Source organism: Tenebrio molitor, chromosome 4 (genome assembly GCF_963966145.1).
Source record: "Tenebrio molitor chromosome 4, icTenMoli1.1, whole genome shotgun sequence".
Classification (NCBI taxonomy): Eukaryota; Metazoa; Arthropoda; class Insecta; order Coleoptera; family Tenebrionidae; genus Tenebrio; species Tenebrio molitor.
Window position 1 is genome coordinate 11,373,593 of NC_091049.1, and position 26,381 is coordinate 11,399,973.

General features: G+C 37.8%; 1 long non-coding RNA gene across 1 annotated transcript in view; it reads left to right on the forward strand.

Moving 5' to 3' along the window:
* Positions 1–18,297, forward strand: part of LOC138128077 (uncharacterized) — a 30,466-nt gene extending 12,169 nt beyond the window's left edge. Inside the window, exon 2 of the long non-coding RNA XR_011158524.1 lies at positions 5,418–18,297. This is a non-coding gene — a long non-coding RNA (uncharacterized lncRNA). The remainder of the gene's footprint in view (positions 1–5,417) is intronic.
* The last annotated feature ends 8,084 nt before the right edge of the window (positions 18,298–26,381 follow it).

The window sequence follows — 26,381 nt, forward strand, 5'->3', positions numbered from 1 at the left end:
AACTTATGAGAAGTGACCTCAGTGAACATTATTGTTGTGTACAAAAAGGCATGAAGAATGATATTCGAGTTATATGGACACATAAATTATTTTCCAATTGCCCAAATTTACAAATTATTCTTAGGTATCTCTTATGTATTTCTTATGTCTTATGTCCATTGTGAATAAGCAGTTACAAAACTTGTGAGACACGCATTTAACATAATCATACTAATATTTTGGTATTAAGGTGTTCTGTTTTGGCGATAGTCAAATGTTCCATCAACAAAGAATATTTGTTGATTACATATAAATTGGATGTTACTTTCGCAAGAAAATATTATCTGAGATTCTGTGTTGTTGACTGATAAACAAATTTCACCCCTCCAAGTCTTGACCGCAGTTCGAGAGGAGATTAGTAAGACCGATTATGACCCTTTTTACCTGACCGTACTTGGACCGCAGTTCGAGTGCGCCCGGCTAATAGCAGCCCAAACTCCAATTTTTTGGGGGTAATGTGGAGCTTCAGTAAAAAAATGTGGATTTTGTGAACTCCACATTCTCATATTTTGTGAGTTTACGTAGCCTGACAAATGAAAATATGCTTCATCTGTAAAGAATGTTTTTTCTAAAACATCATTAGCTATTGTGTTTAAAAACCATTGACAATAGTTTAGTCTTTGGGGCAAGTCATTTACATGTAACTCTTGGACAGCGGTGAGCCGATATGGAAATAAAAAATTTTAAAAGAAGATCTGCATTTATTTCCATAAATGCAGATCTTCTTTTAAAATTTTTTGACAAGTTCCAACAGAAAGATCAACCTGTTGTGACAAATGCCGAATTGAAGTTGTAGGTGAATCTTCCATTATTTGTTGAACATTCCCAATTACTTCCTGAGTACGTTTCTTTACTTGGCCACTTCCTTCTTTTCGTCCAATAGTACCACTTTCTCGAAAATTATTTAAACAAAGATGGAGAGTTTGTCGAAATTGCTCATACACAATTACAACAATCGGAAATCGTTCCTGGAACTCCTCAAAACATGCACTGACAGAATATTCCCAGTTGCCATCAACTTTTGTTTCGTTTCGAAAATAGGCTTCCACCATGAAAACTTTATGTTCTCGTAACAAAACCATTGTAAACACAGCTTGGCTGGGTTTTACAAAAACCGAAAATCAAACTATTGAAATTCTCGAAAGCACTGGGAGACCACAAAAGACGAAGTTCGAAAAACCACAACACAAACGTAGGTCAATGACGTAAACAAATGTCATTCATGTCAAACGGCGGGAAATTCAGACTACACTGTTACTGTAGTTTCAATTTGGTTGTAGGTCGTAAAATTTTATTGGATATTATGAGCGATTAACGGGCACAATGGTTGGGTTTGAAAAGGTTGGGAAGCGGCGTGTGCCGTTTGCCGTACAATGCAAATATACCAAATGTACAATACAACCCTGCTTAAAATATTACCTGCTAGTGGTAAACTAGGATTTATAAGCCCCGCAAGATCTTTAACTTAAAGTACCATAAAATTTTACGACCTACAACCAAATTGAAATTACAATACAAACGGTTTGCTTTTTCCAACGCCTACTCAGCCCAGGGTTTCATTTGAACACACGATAGTTACCTAAACAAACGTAAAATAAAAAAAATTACAATACAGGTGCGTCCTAAAAAACGCCGCTAGCCGTCTCTCCGTTATTTATGGCTCGATTAATAATAATAATAATAATAATGTATTTGCGTGTTATAAATCATATAATTTTACACATTGTCAACAAATATGTACCGGAAAAAAAGCAACAAAAAAATAGAGATACAAGTAAAATTAAAAAAAAAAATCTATAAGGACTTCATGAATGAAAAAACTCTTTGAAAGAATAGAATACATTTTCTGTTAACAATTGCTTAAAATGTTTAAAGCCCATATTAAGTTAAGATCCAAAGCAAGGTCATTGTAAAATTTTACGCAATAATAGCGAGTGCTATTTTGTGTTTTATGCAATCTTAACAATAAGTTATGGTGCGTTTCTAAAAAGAAACACTTTATATTCACATATGACGTACTTACCTATATTCAAGAATCAAAAATTAAATCTGCAATCTCTTCATCTGATGATTCCCTATTTTTGTGTTGGATATTATACTTATGCATTATTTTGGGAGGTTTCCATGTAAAACAGTTTTCTCCCCTCAGTCTTAAGATATCTTTAGCATGTAACAAACTGGCACAAGTTGGAATAAGTAGTCTGTTGCGTGTCTTAGTTTTTATTAAATTCAACGGTGAGAAAATTCTTTCAGCTGACGCTGACGAATGAGGTAGACACGTCACACACTAAGCTACCTTTGTTAAATTAGGAAACATTAAATTATCCAATGCATTTTTCATTTGCGCTACTTGTGCATAAAATTCGTTTATATCAGTAATTAATTTTTTCAAGTGCTCTGTTTCACTTAGTAATCTATATTCCACCTCAAGGTGTTCCAAGTTTAAATTTAAATGTGGGAATATCTGCAGGCTTTCAGAAATGCTATTGTATTCACCACTGCACAACGAGATTGGATTAAATTTTTTTGCAAAATTTAAAGTTTTGTCATTAAATTTAAATCTTTGTTTGATTTGGTGAGACAATTCCATATAAAACTCTAATACTCGTGATCTAAAATTATGCAAGTCTTCCTTGTTAATGTTAGTTTCACTTATGAAAACTGCAGCTTTTGCACTACAATAAATTTCATCTGGTTGCAAATAATTCCCTGGATTCAAAATATTAATTTTCTCTATGTCAGTCATATCCAAATAAGTTTTTTTTTATCAGATTTAAGAATAAGTTTAAACAAATTGGTTACTCTATCTAATAATAAGTGTATTTTTGGTGATTGACTTTGAAACTCTGCATTTAACTGATTCTTCTGAATTTCATTTGAGGCGGTTTTGTAGAAACTTAGACAATCTAATCTTACTTAATGGGATTCAGTTTTTGGTATTGTCCTCAATAAATTATCACATTCAGTACCTAGAAATATTGCATCAATATCCATATAATTACCTGGATCATTTATATTAATGTTGACATCTAATTTTTCTGGTTTTAAAAAGTTTTGTCCTATTGTAAGAAATAGTTTTTTTGATGAATTATACAGGGTGTCCCAGAACTGGCTCCCCAGAGAAAACAGGCATGTGCCGACAACAAAAGAGACTCTAAATTGAGTAAAATAAATTTTCTGCTAGCTCAAATTACCGAGTTATAAAGTTTTCAATTTCACCAATCCCGCAAGCTCGTCCTCAGGTATTACTAAAAAATCCGATCGGTTGCTAAACAACAACAAAAAATCTATGATATCGCACAAATCAATAAAATGTTTGGGCAACTGGAATTTTGACGTTTTCCGATATAAAAATTCGTTGACGTTTATCTGTCATCAACATCAAGACTTGACAATTGCAAAAGATAATAACTTCGAAATAAAACAATAAAAATGGCGATTCTAAATAGAACCATTTATTTAAGTAGGTAATAATGTTAAAGCAGATGTTCGAAATGACCACCATTCATTTGTATGCACAATTGTGCTCTACGTAACAAACTTCTTGTAGTAGCGCTAGTTATCATTTCTTCAGTAACTGAAACAAAAGCTCTCAGATCAGCCTCTGAATTTATGGGCCGCCGATAAATGATTCAGATCTGGAGACCTGGCTGGCCAATGATGCGGTCCTCCTCGACCGATCCAGCGCTGTGGATATTGGTTATCCAAAATTTCCCGAACGTTTCTGCTAAAATGTTGGAACCAGTCATTTATGCGATAAGCAAGAGGTACAATTTCAAGTAAATCAGGTAGCTCCGTGCCAATGAACTGAGCATATCTCGCTCCCGTTAATCTTGCGGGGAATTCAAACGGTCCAATCTAGAGCAGGGGATTCGGAATTTTAACAAATGGAAGGATCCACCACACTATACTTGCCAAACGATCGCCCAATACAAATCTGATTATTTGATAATAAAAACGTTTCTCACACTCAATAATAATGAACAAAATGAAGGGTTGTGCCCTCGCTGCGACAAAAAAAAGGAAAACTCGAAAAGTAAATTGAATTCAAAAACTAAATTTAAAAAAAAGGGGAGAGCCTAAAGTGAAGCCCGATATCGTCCTCGACGCTATTCTTCTACACCGCCCACGATCGGCGGGACAGTTCCCTCGGGCCTCACCTCGTTTCCCAAAAAAAAAGCTAAATTCAAAATAGAAAAGGAAGTCGCGCGGCGGACGATGACACAAAAGATAATGAAATAAAATAAACAAGAACTCTTACAAAAAAAAAAAAACTGTTATCGGCCTGACCGGCCGTTTGCAGGCGAGGTCATCAGCAGACCGATAACTCAACCCGAACAAAAAAAAAAACTCGTCTTTTTTTTTAATGTATAGTGAGCTTTGGCAACTCTGGTTCTGTGATTTCTAAGCTGGATACACCGGCAATCTCTTGACCTGTTAAAAAACTTTTTAAATTGTCCAGGACACCAACTGTTGAATCATCCTCACAGTTAGCTCCTGGTGAGTGGCTCGACATAAAATTATTAACAATTAAGGCCTTAAAAGACGTTATAAAATGTGACACATCAGGTGATTTATCATATCGCCCATGTTCTCTCAAACTTGCAAAGAAATTTTCTAAGCAATCTTGATTTATAACCCTAGGTAAATTGTAAGTTACTTTTTGCAGTAAACTTTTTGATAAATTAATAAAACCTTTGATTGTTTTTATTAAATTCACTACAGAAGGTAGTGTAGTAGAATGATTCCAGAATTAGGATCGATGTCCTCCAAAAATCCTCATGGGGTCGTTGACATTCCTTAATAATTTTTTCAGAAAAATGTGCAGCCAAATTATCTCCTATGATTGCCTTTTCACCTTCTTTGTTTCTGAAATAGGGTACTACGACTTTAAAGAACCAGTCTTCAAAAATTATCGGATCCGACGAGTCACTTTTAGATCTATTGTAAAAAGCTTTTTAATTTTTTTTATACACCACATAGCCAAGGTAAAAGACTGCCTGACGCGCTAATACAAAACATAACGGAGGTTGATGCTTTGGAATGATCCATAATTCTGAAAGGGCGTTTCATACCTCGACGTACGACTGCTTGTATTGGACCCGGATCATCAGTTAAATTTGTTTCGTCGTAGTTCAAACAATTTTCTGGAGGGACATTACGTAAATTGATTAAATATTATCGAAATATTCATTAATTTCTTCCCGCGTGATTTCAGCTCTAGCGCGTTATAAATTTTCTATTAGGCGTAAATTTAATTCCACATGTCTTTTTAAAAAAGCTTTGGTCCAATCACGTCCCGGTAAATTATTGTTAAAACGTCTCTCAACAACTCCTTTACGATCAAAATACTTCTTGACAAATTCTCTTACTTCCAGGGTGGTAAATGGATATCCCCATGTTGCTGCAACTATTATTGCTTCTGCTACACTCGCTTCTTCTCGTTGACTCAAAACTGCTGGTCTTCCATGGGGTAAGGGATTTTGTCCATTATATTTTCTTCTTCTTTTATTCATAGGTGCTGCACTTTTGATTTGACCTATGTAAGCCCGATTTTATGTGCAAAATTGCATTTAACTTAGGATTTAGCATACGATTTCTTCTTTTGTTTTTAACTATTGCCATCTGGCTAAAAAGGCGCTCTACCTCGGCATTTGAATGGGGAAGCACCAATAATTTTGTTGCTAAATCGTCAACTTCTCCATATGGATTCATCCCACTTGCATCGCGATGTGACAAAACTTCTGTCCAAAAATCGTACGTGTCAGTTTTGGCGCTCCAATTTACAATGTGAATGTTATTCCATTGGTTAACAATTTTGTCAATCTCACTTGGAGAACATCCCATCAATTCGGCTATTTCCACAATCGATGCCTTCATGGGATTTAAACAGTTTTCAACTGAAAACATGCTCATTTTTTGCAATATGGAAAAATTATCTGGTAATCTCTTTCTAATTTCTTTAAACAGTTTGACTGTGAAATTGATACATCTGCTGCGTATACTCGTATTTTGCTTTTCAGCGTCATCTAATTTACAATATTGCAATTTTTTATTTAATTCGTAGCTGAGATTTGGTTGTGGATCCAAGTAACTATCGATGTTATCAGCAAATATGTCAACTCGAGCAGTGGGATTTGCTATCCGGCTCGACAAAGACCGAATTAAATGCACCAAATCTTCTATTAGTTTAGTTGGATCCACATTCTCACCTTCAAAACTCTTCATGACTTTTTGAACGTCATCATGAAGTACACTTTTTATCATTTAACATATTATAAATCATTTCAGCAGAATACCAGTTTTTTCTTGCCAATTCAAAATGTAATTTTAATTCATCCCATTGTTGTAATAATTTGGAAATAGTCGGTTCAATGGATATCCATCTTGTTTCCGCATTTTTAGAAAATTTTAATGGCTTTTCACCATCGGGGCATCTAAAGACCGAATATCAGCCATTCCCCTTCTGATTAAGAAGTGCCTTAAGTTGTCCAAGACTCCGGCAGTACAATCATCTTCACAGTTTGCGCCTGGAGAGTGTGTTCCCATGAAGTTATTTACTAGTAATGTTTTGAATGCGTTAACAAAATGAGGTACGTCTGGAGCAGTATTACGAGCGCCTTGTGCCATTAAACGGGCAAAAAAGTTTTCAAGGCAATCTTGATTTAATGCCCTTGTTAAACAACAAGGCCTTAAATTAATGAATCCCCGGTTTTTCCAACAATTTCATTTGTATCTCATGCACATCCAGCATATATTTCATTTTGGCTTCACGCTCCTCTTTTTTCCATTGAAGGTCAGCCTCCAGTGCTTCAGCTTGCAGTTTTATGAGTCGTAGCTTTGCTTCAGCTACTTGGGACCACTTCTTTTTTTCAGGACCAGGTACTGGTTTCTCCTTGTCAAAAATGCCATAGGCTATAGACATGAATAATATTAGTTCAAGACAGTAAATTAACAATTGTTAAAAAACGTAGGAGATGATCTTTTTTTTGAACCTAATGTCCTGGAGGTAGTTGGAACTGCTGACACAGTTTCTGCTACTGTTAAAAGGGGAGCTAAAGGATAAATGTTAATATAATATCTTTAAATAAAATATATTACCATGTGGTGTGTCCTCATCAACGTCGTTTTCAGCTACATATTCTTGCAAAAGAAAAAAATATATATATACACTTTTACTTTTTAAACAAGTACCTAAATCTACCTGTTGAAGCAACCCATCCGCTTCCACTCTTAATATTTTGGAGACTGGCCTTCGCAGCATGTCTGGGGTATAATTTGTCCAATCTTGTTCAACATTATTGATTCCTTGAAGTGGAACATCTACAACTATTTAATACATATATCTTCCAACTTAAAATATAAGATAAGTTACCAATTTCTTCCCCATGCAGTACCGAGTCGCTATCAAACTCTGACACATCACCAGTCACTTGGACACCCAACATAGATCGCAATTTTTCATCAACAGAAATTACTTGTGTTTCTTCGAACCTACCGCTTCCAGTTATTATAGTTTTTAGTTTCTCGTCGGCATATCTGGCTTTTGACCTCTTCTTCATATTTTGGTATTTTCTTTTTAATGTGTCTGAATCGCGGCTAATTCTTGCCGACATGTTGAAGAGCAGCAATAGCACTCCATGCCTGGCTTATTTTTTGACGATATTGTGTCGCTTCTTTTGTTTTCTACCACATGTTTATATTTCAAAACAATTTGGACCTTGAAACAATGCGATAATATTTGGATCTTTGATAAATTATTACAATACTCACCAAATTTTCTTCTTTAGTAAAATTGGCGACCCGTTTAGTACTCATTTCAGGTGTAATTTTGGTTAAGTTATGCTACAATGTGCAACTGCGAACCACGTTGTCGTCAGCTGATCGTCACAACATAAATGAAAAATGGCGAAATCAAGCAAATAACCACACTTTTACTACCAACGTGAAAAAAATTAACGTGATCCTCGATCAACTGAATCTGGATCACAGATCATTCGAAAAACACTAGATTTTTGTAAACTAGGTTCAATACCAGAACGTCGATCAGTTAAACTTGGGTTTAAACTCGAATTGAAAAACTCGCCCTAAGAGTTCATCAGAATCTTCCTCGGCTTGTATTATTAATTTCTATTAAATTAGAATATTTTAAATAAATACAGTTGTCCCAACTACAGTGTTAGTAAAATTTTAGAAAAAACCTTACTTCTTTAATCATATAATTATTATATGCTTCGATAACTTTTTTTCTCAAGCCGATGGATGGAATTAGTTCTTTGATATCGGACGTATTTAACAATTTCAAAGTTTCCAAATCTATATGATTAGTTGAAAAAATAATTTTGCATGGATATACTACATGTAATTACGAGTATATGTCTCAAAATTCGCGAACCAACGAAATGGTACGCATTTTCTTAGGATTAAGGAAACTCCAGAAAAACTTCAAAGAAAATCCAGCTCTTTTCGAGTTATAAAACTTCCCAGAACATTTTGAAAAATAAACATTTACATACAGTGACCTGTAAGCTTGAATAATAAAACTGAATACGGTAATAACCTTGCTAAATCGCACTTCTTTTTTCATTATGTTCTCAATCGATTAATTGGTTTATTGCAGTCTCAACTGTGTACTCAGTCTCACACAATTGTTCGCTTCCAACCGAATAATTTATAATACATTATTTGAAGGTTTAGGCTTTAAAAATATAGAATAATTTTCTGGAGTCACTTTTATTCTCATCATTTTTTTTTATCACTCTTTATTCTTTGTGTTATAGTGTGATGGAAAATATTTTCCTCCTTGACTTTTAATTAATGGTGCTATTCTCTAAGCAAAAGTTGCCTACTGTAACACTATAACCCTATAAGTTACAGCCTGAAACACAAAATGGTATTCTCCAAGAGAAATTGTCTCTGCAACATACATTCTATAGCTGACAGTCGCTGTAAATTTATGGTGAGACAAATCGTCACCATAAGCACTGGAAAGCCTCTGTAAGTCATAATAAATGTCAGTACATGTAATCTTGACGTTTGCTTTCTTATTAATTCTGCCTAGTTCTACCGATTATACCAACTCACTATCACAAAAATAAACATGAACAACGCCCATTCTTTTGGCGATAAAACGGAACCAGTACCAATTGCGTTTAATTTCTTGGACAACCTATCCCAAGACTTCTGTTCGCATTATCTCGAAGGACCAGATTTGTTGCGATATCGTTTTGCGCTTCTAAAATGAGTAAAGACTTCTTTGCAGGATGCTTTCTCCTTTATTTCTCGATTGTGCAAGTGCCGTACAGTACAGTCTATATCTAACAACTAGCGGTTTGAGTTGGGGGGAGCTACCCCCACCAGTTGTCTGGTAGGGTTAACGGCCTGAACAACTTCCAAAGGTAATTTGGGGAAATGTTTGGATTTAATTGGCCAGAACGAAAAATATCATCCGTTTCCACTACATAATTTCAAATATTCTTCGTAGTTACTGCTCGGAAGTTGTATTTTGGCATCTTTTTCGTTTTGTAATTGTTCATTTAGACACTTTCCATTTTTGAAAGGTACGAAATTTGCATTGTTCACTCGGGCAAAGCTTACTCCACTAATTTTCAAATGTATTAAATAGCTCTGTAAGGCAAATGCTTACAGAGGTATTTAGAGAATACGAATTTTATGTATCTCTGTAAGGACGTTCCTTACATTGCTCTGTTAGCTACATACTGTAACTTTTTACATTATGCAGTGAAATTTTAGAGAACAGCACTATAAATCATGCATACTGTAAGCACTGCATCGAACTCCTATGTCTGTATCTCCTGTACACTTCCAACATGTATGTATTCATTAGTTCAGTTTTAAATTCTCCATGGTTTTTTACATTCCATACATATTAACCCATTAGTGCATGAAGTAATTTTTTTTTAAATTTCAACTGTTTTTTTCTTATAAACAGTGTTCTTTAGTCCAAAATTAAAGAAAACGAAGCAAACAAAATTTTTTTTCAAAAAAGTACCAATTTATGGCACATCCGTTATAACGGATACCATGCATAATGACATTAAAATGTATGGTATTGTAAAAACAGTCTTTTGGGTGAAGCCCAACTTTACATTTTACACAAACAAATTTTGCCTTTGATCCACAAAACCTACATTTTTTATCGGTGGCTGAGTATTAGGGAAGGTGGTTACGACCGTCGTATCTAACATCTTGGACTGGGTTTAGCATAATCTTTCGACGGCATGCAGGTTTCCCATATGTTTTTAAAAAATGAAGTGATAAATGTCTTCGGAATGTCAGCACTTTCATCTTGCGGGTTCATTTTTTTCATGGTAAGGTACTGTCGAATAAATAAATGAAAATTGGCCACCACCATTTTCTCAACCGCATTCTCGTTCTATAACACGCAATAAGTTGGTCAGTTTTGTTGACGCCACCCATTCCCTTGTTATAGTCTGCAAACACTTTAGGTTGGGGCACTATTACCTTCTTTTTTTCTTCTCTGGACCATCTTGCCACTGATATTTCTTCAGCCGTGCTATAAGTAGTAATACTTGTACAAACTCTGTTATCTTTCCAACGCACGACCAAGACATCTTCGTCATTAGAAGTCTGAAAATCATATGATCCTCGCGATTGCTTAGCCACTTGTTTGGCGCTTTGCAGAGGGCACTTCTTTATTCTATTTTCTTGAATGGTAGCTGCTGCACAGTATCCTTCTTCTGCTAAATGTTGGAATAAATTTAGCGAAGAAAAATAATTGTCGAAATATAATTTGTATCCAGCGTGTGATGGAATGTTTGCCGATTTCATAAGAGAAATTACTACATCCCCTCCAATACCAAACTTTTTTACAGTGTCTGCGTTCATTGCTCATATTGCATAGTATCCGTTATAACGGATGTCAAAAATTCAAGTGTATATCTTGGAAACGGTATATGCTAAAATATGTTTGATGTTTCCATATCATAGGTTAGGGTATATAGCACACGTGGTAACAAGAGCAATAGTCAATTATGAATATTAATTGAAACATATAATGTATTGTATCATATAATGAGGGATCCATGGGGGCAAAATTTCTCCAAAATACACAAAAAAAACACCAACAACCACACAAACTTATTCAAGAACACTTCAGTAAGCCCTTGTTAACATGAAAACTTTAATACATAATCTCAAACGTCAAAAAACGTGCCAAATAATATCATCCGTTTAAACGGATACTATGCACTAATGGGTTAATCAAACTAAATAATTCTCTCATACTTACTTAGTATAATACAAATTTATATACAAATTCTGATTTAATTTGATTCTACTCTCCCAATCCTCTAACATTTTACTTGCCAACATATATCAAAGAAATGAGGTGCAGCAACAAACACTCAAAACTAACACCTCATTTTTCAACACCAAATCAAACTTTTAAGCGTTCGGTGACCGAACCAACTCGAATTTAAATTTCAACAGGAAATCAAACACTTGCACGCACGCACAACGACTAAGCCAAGAGATCGACCACGGCTTTGAATCAAAATCAACATTTCATCTCAACAGGAAAGCAAGCTTTTGCCCACACGACGAATCAGAATATCGAGCGCCACTTTTTTTTTACGTCGACACCAAATCAAACATTTACGGGCACAATGACTGAACCAAGAAATCGTAGCCACCGCTTTAAATCGAACTCGAATTTCATTTTCAACAGGAAATTAAACACTTGTACGCACGCACAACGACTAAGCCAAGAGATCGATCACCGCTTTGAATCGAACTCAACTTTTCATCGCAACAGGAAAGAAAACTTTTGCACACACGATGACTGCAATACTGCATCAAGATCGACCACAGCTTCGAAACGACGTTTCAACTATACGTCCGACCTCAGATTGGTTAAAAATTTAGATGTCGCTGTCTTCACAAAATAATGGTGCCAGAAAAACATAGCAGAAAAATGCCGTCAGCGACATCTATTGGTCTGGCACGAGTTGTAAGCAACAAGGCTACGTTCTTAGGTTGGTTCAGGGTTAAGATTTCGCACTCTTTACAGCACGGTTTCACCATTTTCGGTTTTGATTACTTTTTGTGAGTGGACGTTCCAAATTGTGCTAATTTGTCAAATTTGACGACGAATGTTGAAAACTGACAAAAAAGCAAAGCAAATTCCGAAAGACGTACCTACACAAAAAGGCGCTTATATCAGACTGGCAAAAACATTATGTAGTGCTAAAAAATAAAACATGTCGAAAACAATTTTTATTCAATTTTTACAAAGGATTATTTGGTCCTTTACGGGATTTGCTGTACTTCACAAAGGCCAACTTGGTCAACGGATCAAGGTCTTTGTACCAAAGGTCAGTGCCTTTTAAAATATTATTAACCTTACCAATATAAAAATACAGCACAAGATTTAATATTATTCTTAAAAGGATCTCGGTGTTCGAGACGGAATGCTCTGCACAAACAAGTTTTGCAAAAATTGGCGAATTTATATCAATACTATTTAACAAACGTTTTTTTATGTTGTATGTTGTTATCATACGTGGCAACGCAGGAAAAAAAGTGTTGTCCAATGTATAGCCTGTGACAACTCCACACTGGGATGCACTAGAGCATTTGGAACACACTCTCTTACCCGAATCAGCATATGTTCTGGTAAATCTTCTTCTGTTTCTAGATTAACTTGACAGTATTGGCACGCAGACAATTTTTTTCCCAATCACACCAGACACATATGCTGTTGCTAAACCCATCTTATCTTCAGCGGGAAGTTGGACATTCTCTTCAGGGGGGTAAACTGGAGCCAACACCAAAGGAGTCCCTGTGATGGCAACTTCAGTGTTAAAAAAGTTTTCAAGTTGTCCAAATATGAAAGTGACCCATCGTCTTCACAATTGGCTCCAATGGCACAGGGAGAGACCAAATTGTTCACCAGCAGTGCCTTAGTAGTGTGGGCAAATGAAGTAGGAGTGGGTTTTGAATTTGCTCAGGCATAGCCCCTTACACAGGAAAAGAAATTTTCCAAGGGATCCTGATTGAAGGCCCGTGGAGTTAGGAATTTAAATCCAATGCTCCTAACTCTTCTCCACAAATAAATAAAACTCTGGATAGTGAAAATCCAATTCTTCAAAGATGAGGTCCTTACGGGTTTGGTGGAACCTGGAGCGGTAAAATACAAGGACTTTAATGTAACAATAGACGACTCCCAAAAACGAATGAGTCACTGCACCACGCAACGTTTTCCCGTCTTGACTCTTAAGCTAATTTCCATTCACGCTGTCAAATAATTGGTCAAAAAACAGTAAAAGGTCACTCGTGTCGGAGGCTGCCGGGTCAAGATAATATTGTGAACTAGGCTGCTTAATGCCTTGGTCTTTATTGCGCTTGCAACTCTATGGCTGAAAACTTGCGTACAATGTCGCACACTCAATTTCTTTATTTTATCAGACAATATATGTTCATCTGTAAGCTTTACAAATTGGCGGTACAAACCCAATGTTTGATCAACGCGGTAAGCGTCTACGACGTGTTGCCATGATGCGATTTTCTCTCTCCTATCCTACGTAAAGGAAAGATCCTTGGCAAGTAGGGCGTTCCGAATACCCTTCATTAAATGAGGGTAATCATAAAGATGGATCACTTCATCACCATCAATAGAATGTTATATTTACCTTTCACACTATCTGTGGTAGGATCATTAGGGTATAGACATTAGGATAAGGTCTTTCGGATATTAGGTACGGTCCGGAATAGAAAAGACAAAATTTGGCAAATACTCTACCGGCTGCATCAGACACAGGATTTTCCCGGAGAAGAACCAGATCTCCAACCTTAAAAGCATCGTTACCACCCCTCCTGGAATTCCTCCGTTGCTCTGCGGCACGCCGTAGGTTAGCACGCACTTCCTCGCGGATTTGTTCCAGAGGCTTCGGATCGACAGCTGGAAGTAAAGGCTCGATTAATCTGGACAAAGGATTGGGCGGATTCCTCCCAAAGATGATCTCGTAGGGTGAAAACCCTGTCCTGGAATGGGTTGTGGTGTTGAAAAGCAACTCAATGTTGGACAAAACCGAAGCTCAATTCGCATGGGCATTGTGACAATAGGCCCGGAAGAGACGAGCTAACTCTTTGATCACCCGTTCCCAGAGATTCGACTGAGGATGGCGAATAGACGACATCGTGTGGGTGATGCCCCACTGGCGTAAGGTGTCCTGCCAGAGCCGAGACTGAAATTGGATTCCATGGTCACTCAAGATAACCTTGATGGGAACAACATGTTGAAAATCTTCTACGACCCTTCTCACCGAGATCCTAGCCTGTGCCCGACAGAGCGGGTACAGCTTGACAAATTTTGAGAAAGCATCAATGACGACCAGAATATACGACTGTACAAAAATGAGTATGTCTTGATGAACTCTCAACTTGTCATAGAATCGATTTCCCTCGAATGCGACCCTTTCTCCCAACTTTGCCCGGAACATGAGTCCGAGAAAAATATCGTCCAATTGGAGCTGCCTCAAATTGGTGAAATGATCCCTCAGGTCTCGCAAACCGGAAGCCTCGAAGACGGCCGAAATGGCCTCGCCCCCAGATGTCCGAACTGGAGCAACAACGGGGCAATTTTGGGAACGCCTGGGCAGCCCACTAGACCCCGGTGGGTACCTGGAAAGTGTATCCGCCACGACATTTTGTTTCCCTGGAATATGTTCAACCTCATAATCGAATTCGTTCAGCAGCAACGACCACCGAGTGAGACGATCGTTTAGAAGACCACACTGCTTGAGGAACTTGAGGGCATAATGATCCGTTCAGATGACTGGACTGTGACCCGACAGAATGGTCCGGTATTTATGGAACCCAAAGATGATCGCCAAAAGTTCCTTCTCAGGGTCCCCTCAGAATACGGCTCGCAAACCCAATCACACCATATTCTCCGTCATCTACAAGCTGATAAAGTTCGACACCTAAAGCGACACCGGAACCGTCCGTTTGCAAATAGAAGGTTTTGCTAAAATCCGGAAATTTTAACAAGACCGTGTCTAAGAAGAGTTCCTTGGTCTTGTCAAACGCGCCCCGCTCAACAGCAGTTCACTGCCACCTGGCGCCCTTCCGCAGCAACCTAGTAAGAGGAACGACGGAATCGCTATAGCGGTCACTGAACCGTCTGTAGTATCCACACAAACCCATTATTGCCCTGAGATGTTTCGCCGTTTTTGGTACAGGGAATTCCTGGATGGCCTTTACCTTTTCTGGATCAGTGGCAGCTCCATTCGACGACAAAATGCGCCCCAGAAATCGGACTTCCGCGTGTAGGAAAGAAGATTTTTCCAGATTAATTATTTTCCGTCGAGACAAAACCTTATCCAAGTGCTGGATAACGGTGAATTCTTGCACCTCAGGGCCCAAGGTGACGTTCATCGCCCGACTGAACGAGCCAACAGCCGTTTTCAACTCGAAAGGCAGCACATTGGTAGATGTACGATTGACCGTTGCATAAGAAAGCAGTGTACTGGGTGCTCTCCGAGCTTAGAGGAATTTGCCAATAAGACGAGCGAAGGTCAATCGCAGACATGAAACGAATACTTTGGAAAGATTGGAGAAGGTCTTCTGGCGGTCTAGGAGTCTCACAATCTGCCACCATCCGCTGATTCACCCAACGCGCATCGAAACAGATTCTTACAGAACCATCCTTGTTTCGCACCACCGTCAAGGGTGACGCAAACGGGGAAGCCTCACGCTTGATTGCTCCTAGCGCTAGCCTCTGTTCGATGACAGCCTCGACCTCGGGGCGCAGACTGAATGCAATGGGATAGCCCTTTGTCAGGAAGGGAGTGGTGTCGTGCATTTTGATAACATACATGTACTTGTCGGTGCGACCTGAGAGTTTGTTGAAAACGACCTGGTGAGTTGACAAAACCCGGAACAAATCTTGCCTTTGGGAGTTGGTCAACGATGAGATGGATTCGAGCTTCTCCTTCAAGACAGACAGAGGTGTGACTGATTGGGACAGCTGGGCTGGAAGTCCTCGCATAGACAGGGCAGAACATGTCACCTTCGCAGATGGTTCAAAGTCACACATGACAGCGTGAACGTGAAATGGTATCGGAACCGTCGCTATTGAGAGGCAGCAGACTTTGGTGCAGATCCTAAGAAGCGTTGACACTTACCAGTCAGTCCATATCCAGGATAACCGGTCTGACGAGGTTTTTCACGAACAAGAAAATCGCCGACGAGTTGATATTCTCTCTAATCGCAAACTGCAACCAAGCCTGCATTTTGATTCGAGGGCCCTAACCTGTGACTCCCCGAAGGTGGGTTGACGACACGGGCGACGTGGAAACTCTCGACTCCGCAGACAAAGACTTGAAATCATTCTCGTTGATGCACGTGACTTCGCTACCAGAATTGAGTAAAGCAAGAAACTCCTGGCCTGAATTGAAGTTCGGTGGCGGAACGGAAAAGGGGTTAATTCTTGTTTGCTTGTCACGAGGGTCACACCTGCTACTCTCCTTCGCCGATGATTCCCAACCGCTACGCCTCTTCGCTGGTGGTTCCCATCCGCTTCTCCGTTTTGCCGGACGTAACCGCGAATGTTTCGTGAGGGGGTCCGACTCGTCCACCTGGGGAGCGTTCCGGAGCGGAGCTACTCAAGGTCCGGGTAGATGTCCCGAGGGCGCGTCTAGGTGGACCCAAGACTGATCGTCTGTCCGACGCTACAATCTTCAATATTGTAATATCTTATACCTGCATAGTTGTGTTAAGAAATTTACCTGAAAAGAGTGTCTATTAATGCCTTTCTAACTGCATTTCTTCCTGCCTCAACAGCGTGATTTACGTCTTCGACATTTTCATAGCCCTGAATCAATTCAAAATCATCAGCGTTATCATTCCCTTTAATAGCTACATTATGAAGAACTGCAGTTGCTACAATGATTATCAATGTATTTTCCAACTTTGTTCTTAAACCCAGTGACAGACATGGGAATCTTTTCCAAGCCCCAAAACAACGTTCGATTCAATTTTTTGTCGATTTGTGAGCAGTATTATAGTTCACTTCCGGTTGAGTAGTGGGATTTAACACAGGGGTCATTAAATAAGGCTTGCAAGCATGAGCACTGTTTCCTATTATATATGCACCTTGAAATTCTCCCGCTTTACATCTTGCACTCAAAAATGAAGAATTCCACACTGTACTGTCATGTGTAGATCCAGGCCAACGAGCAACAATATCACGTTTTGTTAACTTACGTAACTTACTTACGTACAGTCACAAACACATTAATTGAGAAATAGGTTTTTCTATTCCTATAAAGTTCAGCTTGTCACCACCTCGGGTAAATCATTCAATTTTTAAATTTGAACGTTACGGAGTTTTTTTTTGTTACATAAGGTAAATGTTAAGTATGTAAAGATGAATGAGAATAGCTTACAGCTGAGTCAAAGTCATTCCATACAGGGTGGTTCAACACTTACCATTTTTGCGATTACACGTTTAATAATTGTCCAAAAATTCTGAAACTCGGTAGGCACAATCTACAATTAATATTCTATGATTGAGCATGATCAATTTTTTTCAATTAAATTTTTGTGATGGAGCTAACTTTATAGCGATTTAATATCAAATTGATCTAAATATTGAAAGCTTTTTTTTTCTCTACTAGTTACAGAACTCCTCACCTTTTTGATTGATCCACTTCCGACTTTGAATTATAATTAGGTAATAGTGAAAATTGCGATCAAATATCAAGTTAAAGAAAGCTGGAATCCAAGACCGTTTATGGTAGAGCTGAATAGGACAGCTCGTAATGTGATGGCCCCCCAATAAATCTTTTTGACGCAGGGCTGTCGGCTCCCCCGAAACCATTTTTTAGGTCAGTACTGGTGAAATTCCAGTTTATGATAGAAACGATTCGCAGCAAGTAAAAGATTTTTCTTTAAATGAAAAATAGATATTTTAGAAAACTGAATATTGAATAATTTCAACTTCATTACGTAATTTATTTGAAAATTTCTTCAGAATGTTTGCCGAAATTGCTAGGCGTAAAATATTCGAGTTCGGCCCTGACAGGATAAGTACCTGCAGTTTGGCGATGGTTTGGTTTGTGATTAGGCACTTAGTGTAACTGCGTCATAAATTCCTGTCAGTTGTGCGGCACCTTCTTTAATTGCAAATAAATCGGCAATGTGATGCGTTTTAATTTTTTTTATTTTCAGATTTCTGTTTTCTGTATTAGTTTGAACCTATTTAGATTTAAATTTTTTTTTTGAATTTTGATTAATTTCACTTTATCGCCTCTTGACGCGAAACCCAATTGATAATAAATAAAATAATGGGACAGGCTTATAGCTCCATAATGTGTGTCTCTTCCTAGCCAAGCGTAAAATTTTTTCGATAATTAGAAACCGCGTAATCGCAAAAATGGTAAGTGTTGGACCACCCTGTATACAGTGATTTTTTTTATCAATGAACCATAGGGATTTACATGGTATAAAACTTTATTTTATGTTAATGGTTTGTCTACTGCTAATTTCAGAATTATGTTTCGCACACTTTTAACTTACTTAATTTTTTACAAGTTCTAATAGTTTTTTTTAAGTGTTATTACATTACATTAATAATTTTACCCATTTTAAAATTTCATTAGCCCTTTAATGCCGAAGTTTTTTGTTTTTGAGTTTTATTTTCCATACTTTGGATTTAGGTTGAGGTAATCCATATAAACATAACAGTTAAAAATGTTTTCCAAAAATTATTAGGACCGGTGAATCTTTGGAAGCTCGAGAAAAGTTAACAAATTTTTGAAACCATTCAAAAAACAGTTTCATGTCTATTCATCCCTTTTCATTTAACTCCACCCATCCTCCAGGAAGAAGGCCATCTAGAAATCGCTGTTGTATTCTTTTCCTGGGAAATATTAACATCGGGGGCATGTAAGCATCTGCAGCTGAAAAACAAATTTCAGCAGTGACAGTCTCACCCCGTTCTCCAAAAAACTTGGCGTTTTCCCCTTAAAGCTATAATTTTTGAGTTTCCTTTTGAATTAACTATCACACCTGTCTCATCAACATTGTATATTTTTTCTCCTGTTAGTTAATATTTTTCAATACTAATAGTTTACAAAACTGCATTACCGCTACTATGTTAAAGCCCATTGCACATTGCCTCTGATGTCGCTTCAGGTTTTCTAATTGACAATTCTTTGTGTCGATTAAAAAATCCATGTATTCAGCCTTTTCCAGCCATTTGGCTAATCTTGCTAAAAGGATGGTCTCTCAACCATTATTTTCTGCTAGCTGAAAAGCAGGTTTCCTGCATTCTGTCTCTTGTTGAACAGTAAAGACTGCTTTTTTGCTTCCCAAAACTTTTGAAACCACTCCGTCCACGCCGCTACTAATATTGTCTCGTTGCTTTTAAACATGACGTTCTAGCGTAGTTTGTGGAACTCCAAACGAAACTGAAGACCGGCGATATCCTATTTCACCACTTATTAAAGCATTAACTGCTTGTTGCATGCTTACAATTGGCCAATTTTGCTTATTGGTCTTCCTGTTGTACGTAAACACCATCTAAAATATAAATACACAAAAAATAACATTATTGTGTATATAGGAAGGGCAAAATGGGGTACCCCATTTTAACCTGCCTCTAGGTACCCCGTTTTACCCAAACAGTACTTTTATAGGTTAAATGAAATTTTTGTATGTAAATTTTATTATTCTTTTAATGCAATATACGGAAGATATGCCCAATGTATACACTTTTCTTAGGTAAAACATAGCTTGATACTTGAGATGCGCAGATAGAATGAGAAATCGGGCTTGCAAGAAAATCCTCTGACGGCTTCGTTTACAGTGGGTCTCTCCCCACTACTTCCCACAATTTCACTGCGCATCCATTTTCCAAGTATCAAGCTACGTTTTGCGACCTGTACAACTACTTACATTGAGTTAAATCTCCGAAGAAATTGTACCGTTGCCTCCACAAAACCAATTTGCTCTGCATAAAATTCGTGTATGCGCACTATCGGTCAAACAACAAGTGCAGGTTTTTTTTTTGACGTATGACTTTGTTCCACATCACTGACAAATGTCTTTTGTTGTGTCCGGAAGTGCATTTCAGAAACAGCCAAATGGACATCTTTCTTTGCTGAACCGATCCAATAGGCTAATGTATCAGTAACAGATTTTAGACCTTTTACCGTTTTTGCTATCAAAAATAGCAATGACGCTGCATGAGTACATGCCTTGCCAAGTGCTGCAATACAATTGCAGTGGGCTACAACTACCTTATCATTGCATATCATAACCCAAGGTGTCAATGGGGGTTCATTCAATTTTTGTGAATGCAATACCTGTCATTTCATTACATTTATATTATTAGCCATGGATTATTTTTGTTACTACTTGTTTCCAGATTGTTTTTGTTTTAATATCCTTTACCCATTACATGCCACTTGTGCAAATGCTGTGGTCCTCTTGTGGGCATTTATTTCGTTTTGAGTAAACGGACTAACTCCAAACAATAAAAATTCTGAAATTGCTTCAGAACCCAGCCCAGGTAGATTTCATGTCATCATCTTTATTGTTTTCAATTTTTCCATGTATCTAGCAAGGCTTTGGAGTCGAGACTTTCCACATAATGTTTCAAAGCCATATTATTTTCAAGAAAATTATGAAATAATTGATAAAACTACACGTCGCAAAATGTAGCTTGATACTCGGGAAATGGATGCGCAGTGAAATTTTGGGAAATAGTGGGGAGAGCCCACTGTAAACGAAGCCGTCGGAGGATTTTCGGTCTTTCTTGCAAGCCCGATTTCTCATTCTCAAGTATCAAGCTATGTTTTGCGACCTGTACTAATGAAATATATTCCTAACCTCAATTATTAAGCACGTGCATTGTAATACTAATAATACTACTAATAAACGAAAAAAGTTTTTCTACTTAAATCGAACACTAAATAGTTTCTAAATATAAAATATGTATGCACTTCTAAGCCACCACCTATCTACATAATTCAACTTAAAAAAATACAAAGGAACCCTCAATTATATACGTCGGTAACGCTGGATAACGCTTTGTTAACCCACCAAACAGCTGATGACGAATATTGGTGGTGGGGAGATGGAAGTCAGCTATTATCGCCCGCTTGACATCACATTTGTGTCTGGGTAACTATTCCTTTGAATGGCCAACGTTTCAGCCTTTAATTTATTGTCATGGTTCGCAAGTGCATTTAAAGCATCTCTCAAGTAAGGTATTTGGAATCTGATTGCTTTTACACTGTCAGTGGGACATTCCCATCTTGTTTCTGATAAAGGTTTTGGCGTAAGAGAAGTTACGTATTGTTTTAAAATGCTCCAGCGAGATGTAGACCCAGCAAATGTGGTGTATATTTTTTGTAATGTGCCGAAATAGTGAACCGCTTTAGAGGAAGACTTTGCGATGTCCACTAGAACTAAATTTAAATTATGACTTGCACAGGGTACGTAAAAAGTTTTTTTGTTTTCGCGTAAAATATTTGCTTGAACACCATAGTATGCCCCCTTCATGTTGGTCCCGTTGTCATAACCTCGACCTCGGCTATCAAATAGTTTTAATCTTTCATCAGTCAATATAGTATTTATTTTTTCATATACGCCTCTACCAGTGGTATCATTTTGATCAGATTCGTTTTCATGCTGTTTGATTTCATCTATTTGGTCTCCATCTAGCTCTAATTCTTGTTCGTTCAGTGGGTCTTCATCATCTGTTTCTGCATTGCCTTTTGTTAGTTTCTCTTCTTGATTTTGTTTATTTTGTGGGCGTTCTTCATCTGCAGTTTTATTGTTGTTGGTGGTGCTTGTACTCGTAATTGCAACATATCGCACGAGACTGTTTTCTTGTGTTTTAATAAATGCTTTTGACTTCAGTTTTCTCTTCCGTTTTTCATTTCCGGACATGTATTTTCTTCCAACGTCGCGGTCTCTACTTGCCATTGTTCTTGAAATAAACAAGTCAAACAATTTTTACAAAAGGAAAAAACACAGAAAACAAAGCAGTAATGTTGGTCCATATATTTTTTATGCAATGAATTACGAGTAGGAAGTAATAGTAGATTACATACCGAGGTGGAAAGTGTTTCATTCCTCTCGAGAGCTAAGATAGTTTACCAAGGCGTAGCCGAGGTGAACTAATGCTCGAGACAGGAAGGAAACACCTTCCCACCGAGGTTTGTATACTAGGGTAAGTCCGGGAGAGATGCCCCACAATTGGAAAAATATATTTTTTCTATTATTGATTCAAAAAATTGAAATTCACGCATAGTTATCGGTGCCTGAAGTGGGTCATTTTCTAACGTGTATTTCTTTTTGCATTGTTAGTAAGATCGAAACCATAGAAACCATACAAAACAGTGTGTGAAATGCGATTTCACGCACACGACTATTTCTGTGTTTCACTTCACGCACTGTATTTTATTAGTTACCTAGCAACATGGTCACTGCATTGAAACTTCAGAGTTCCTTCAAAAATTTGAATTTTTAATTTCAATTTTTTGAATCAATTATAGAAAAAATATCGTTTATATTTCGTGCGTGAAGATGTTTTTGTGCATTCAAAGGCTTATACTGCCTCGACCTTCGTCTCGGCGTAAAAGACCTTTTCATGCACAAAAAACACTCTCTTCACGCACTTAATATAAAAATAACTATTTTTCGAAAATGTTCAATTTTTATATTCAAAAAAAGCGATGCAGTGGATGGAGTAACGTTTATTTAAAGTTTATCAATACAAACAAGTTAAGCTATAACTCATATAACAAAAAAATAAATCATTTAAAAAAAATGTATTTTGCCATCTATCCCAACCTGTCAGGGATAGATGGCACAAACTAAAATCAATTGTTTGGTATAAACAAGAGCATACAAAAATGTCTTACGACATCTTACGGCAATGCTTTCCATAAGTCCTTGAAGGAATATTGAATGTTTTAGAAGCTAAGTACATTTATTCCCATGTTATTTCTTATTGCTGCTATTGCACGTTGAAGGGCATCTTCCGACCAGGAACCTCTGGTCGAACCTGATTTTCTTATGTATTTGGTTGGCACTGAAGCAAAAACATGAAAACAAATATTATGTCTCCCATATCACAAACATATTGTTACGTTATTGTTTTCCCGTACCACCACAACAACAAGAGAAAACTTAAATCTCCCAACTACACTGGGGGAAATTTAAATAACGATTTTCGAGACTGATTGTTTCCAGGTCCGGCACATAAACACACTTACGTCTCGAGAGCAAGACTGTCGAAAGTAGAAATGATGCTTCACTAACACGGTGTTATACCAGGTGTTGGACAGAAACACAGATGTATTAATAATGGTGTTTAATCTTCGTTTCCTAGCTTTACAGTTTGACAAAGTAACTAATTAAATCCAACTTAGATGCCGTTGCGGGCGAAACACTGTCGTCTATGTAAAGTGATACTAGGATATACTCAAAGGTTATTCCGAAAAACAAGTTAAAGTATTGACCTTTATGACAAAATAAAACTAACCAAGGTTAACAATACAAAAGGTGAGGTTAGAAGTGAACTGAAACGTTCCCAAAATGACACGCTGAAGGCGCTTAAATACTAGAAAAATTTACAAACAGTGCCGGTACTACCAGGCTATATCTCAACTTGACAATTCAATGAAATTAAATGAAAACTTCCCTTACACCGGGCCTGGGGCTTGAAATCCCAAGAGAGTCCCTGGAAGAGTGAGCTGGAGGAAGGTCCTCCGAGTCCTTCTTCCGCCGTCCGTATCCTCGGAAAGTCCTCGGGGTCCTTCCTCCCCTCGACCCTTCCTAGGAATAGGCGTAAATTAGTCAGAGTTAGCCCCGGTGTAAAAAAATTATAATGAAAAGTGATAAAGATAAAAAAAAACTTCCGAGAGCCAGCGAGCGCGTCGTTTCTGGCGAGGTCACTTCAGGTCTGATAACGTGAAACTACGTAAAAGAAAAGAGCCAAGATGGCGGACTGCAAAAAGAAAGACGCTGAAGGACCTTGCCAGATAAGAGTTGCTCCTGGACTCGGGTTTCTCGGCCAGGGACAGTCCGGTGTGAGGTCCTGTTCTCTGGTGGGATCCTTGGGGATGACGCCGGCCCAACAGGGTGGCGAAAATGATCCGCTGACGCGTAGGGTCGATGACCCTCGTGAAGGAAGCCTTTATCCGCCGCGACGTACGGTTGGAATTCCTCTTGGACGATTTCCAAGCCGCTTCGGTCCTCCTCCACGGGTTCGCCAGCACCTGTTGCACACTGAAAGCACCCCCTAATCTCCCCCTTTGAACTCAACACTCACACACGGATCGGTCATAACCTCTCTGACCAGAACTAGTCGAGAACCTCCGTAATGGCGTCTGTTCCACCTTTATATATTTTCCCCTCCTCTCGCCGAATTGACGCGGCCGGCACCGGAAGTCGGGGTCCGAGAGCCCGTTCTGGAACGTTCTAGAACTTTTTCGCATTTACGATTTACCGCGAAATTTAAATCGTAACAATATTTATGATGATATTTCTGAATATTAGTGCATATCGTAAGCCATCTCACCCGAGTTACGTTGTGCCATCTATCCCAAAGAACGGGTGTGCTGTCCCACCTTACATTAAAGAAACTATGCGTCCTAATGCTTTGAAATATAACCCGTTACATAACCTCACATTTGCTTCTTAAATGTCAAAAACATTACCACTCTACCTAAATGCATTGACTAAATAGAAGCTTTAGAGTCAGTATCCAAATATTTTCAAGCCTACTTACTTACAAAGCAATAAACATGATATAAGTCCTCCAAAATAGCTAAGAGCTCATAAAATTTTAGGGGTTTAACGAGCCGTTATAAAAATGTTAACTTATGTCAAATGATTTATTACGGGATTGACAAACCAAGTGAACAGCAGCAAGTAAAAGACCCTTTGAATTAGAAAGTTTTAAATCAACCTATCTATTACCATTTAATAAATAACAAGTTTCAGTTTTGCAAAATGTATAATTTTAATTAAATTCATATACTCATAAATCGTTCAATTCATCATCACTGTCGTCTTCTTCATTAAGGTGTATAATAATTTCGGGATAAGGCTGACTTGACTGAAAACTGTTTTCTACGTCAATTGTGTGTCTTACGCAATTGCGCCATAATACACAATCAATTTTTGCAGTTCTGTGTCTTATTAATTCTATAACGCTGGACCCTAATCCCGGAGTGAAATTTGATTTTCTTACGCCATGCTTTAATTGGCTCCATATCAATTCTATGGGGTTTAGTACGCAATAATATAAACGTCTAGAACTATCAACAATATCGCCGAAAACGCACAAAATCGAAAGCTGTTATCACAGGGAATTCTAGATACAAAGTAAAGACACAAGACCGCAAGACAATTTATTTAAAACTTTCTAATGCAAAGGGTCTTGTTATACCTGCGGCTCTTTACGCCTCTTGCACACGAAAGGTTGTTTCACCGGCCGGTCGTTTTGCCGGTTGTTTGGGCGGTTTGTCAATCCCGTAATAAATCATTTGACATAAGTTAACATTTTTATAATGGCTCGTTAAACCCCTAAAATTTTATGAGCTCTTAGCTATTTTGGAGGACTTATAACTTACCTTACTTGAGGATTTTTCCACACCACACACCGCAACTTATTGTCACGTCAAACTAACTAATCACCTGTAATACATGCAGCCATATCTGTTAATACATAGCCGAGTTTAAGGCTTTTGCCATCTCTCCCGCTGGGGCAACTCCCCCGGAATTACCCTATTTGATTTTTAACAAATAAACAATTAATTTGAAGCAATTTCATTTCTACCGTTTTTCGACAATTCGTGTACGCCACTGGAAAAACCTCATAACAGGGCGGAAAGTGGCCTATTACTGACCAAGAGAGGGAAGTAAAGATAAAAGGGAATGGTTAACTTTACGCCCTCGTATAAGGTTAGGAATGTGCATATTACAATACGATTCCGAATAAAATAAGTAAAGATCATATGAGCAGATCACTTTATCACAATTCACAAAATTAATCCGCCAAAAGGTAAGACTGATTGTGTGAAAGTTGCTAGAGTGCAACCATTTCAATATTTTATTTAAACACAGGCAAAACAAAATATCTTAGATTTAATTTTCACCGATTATTTTACTTCAGACGCTAGAAAATTAATTTAAATAAAATCCTACCTTTGTAAAATACTTAGGCTGCAATACTACAATCATAATTCACCAATAATAATCGACACTTCGACAGTTTCAGAATCAGCAATTTTTTTCACTTTACATACGAGAACAAGATACATCCAGATCCGTTC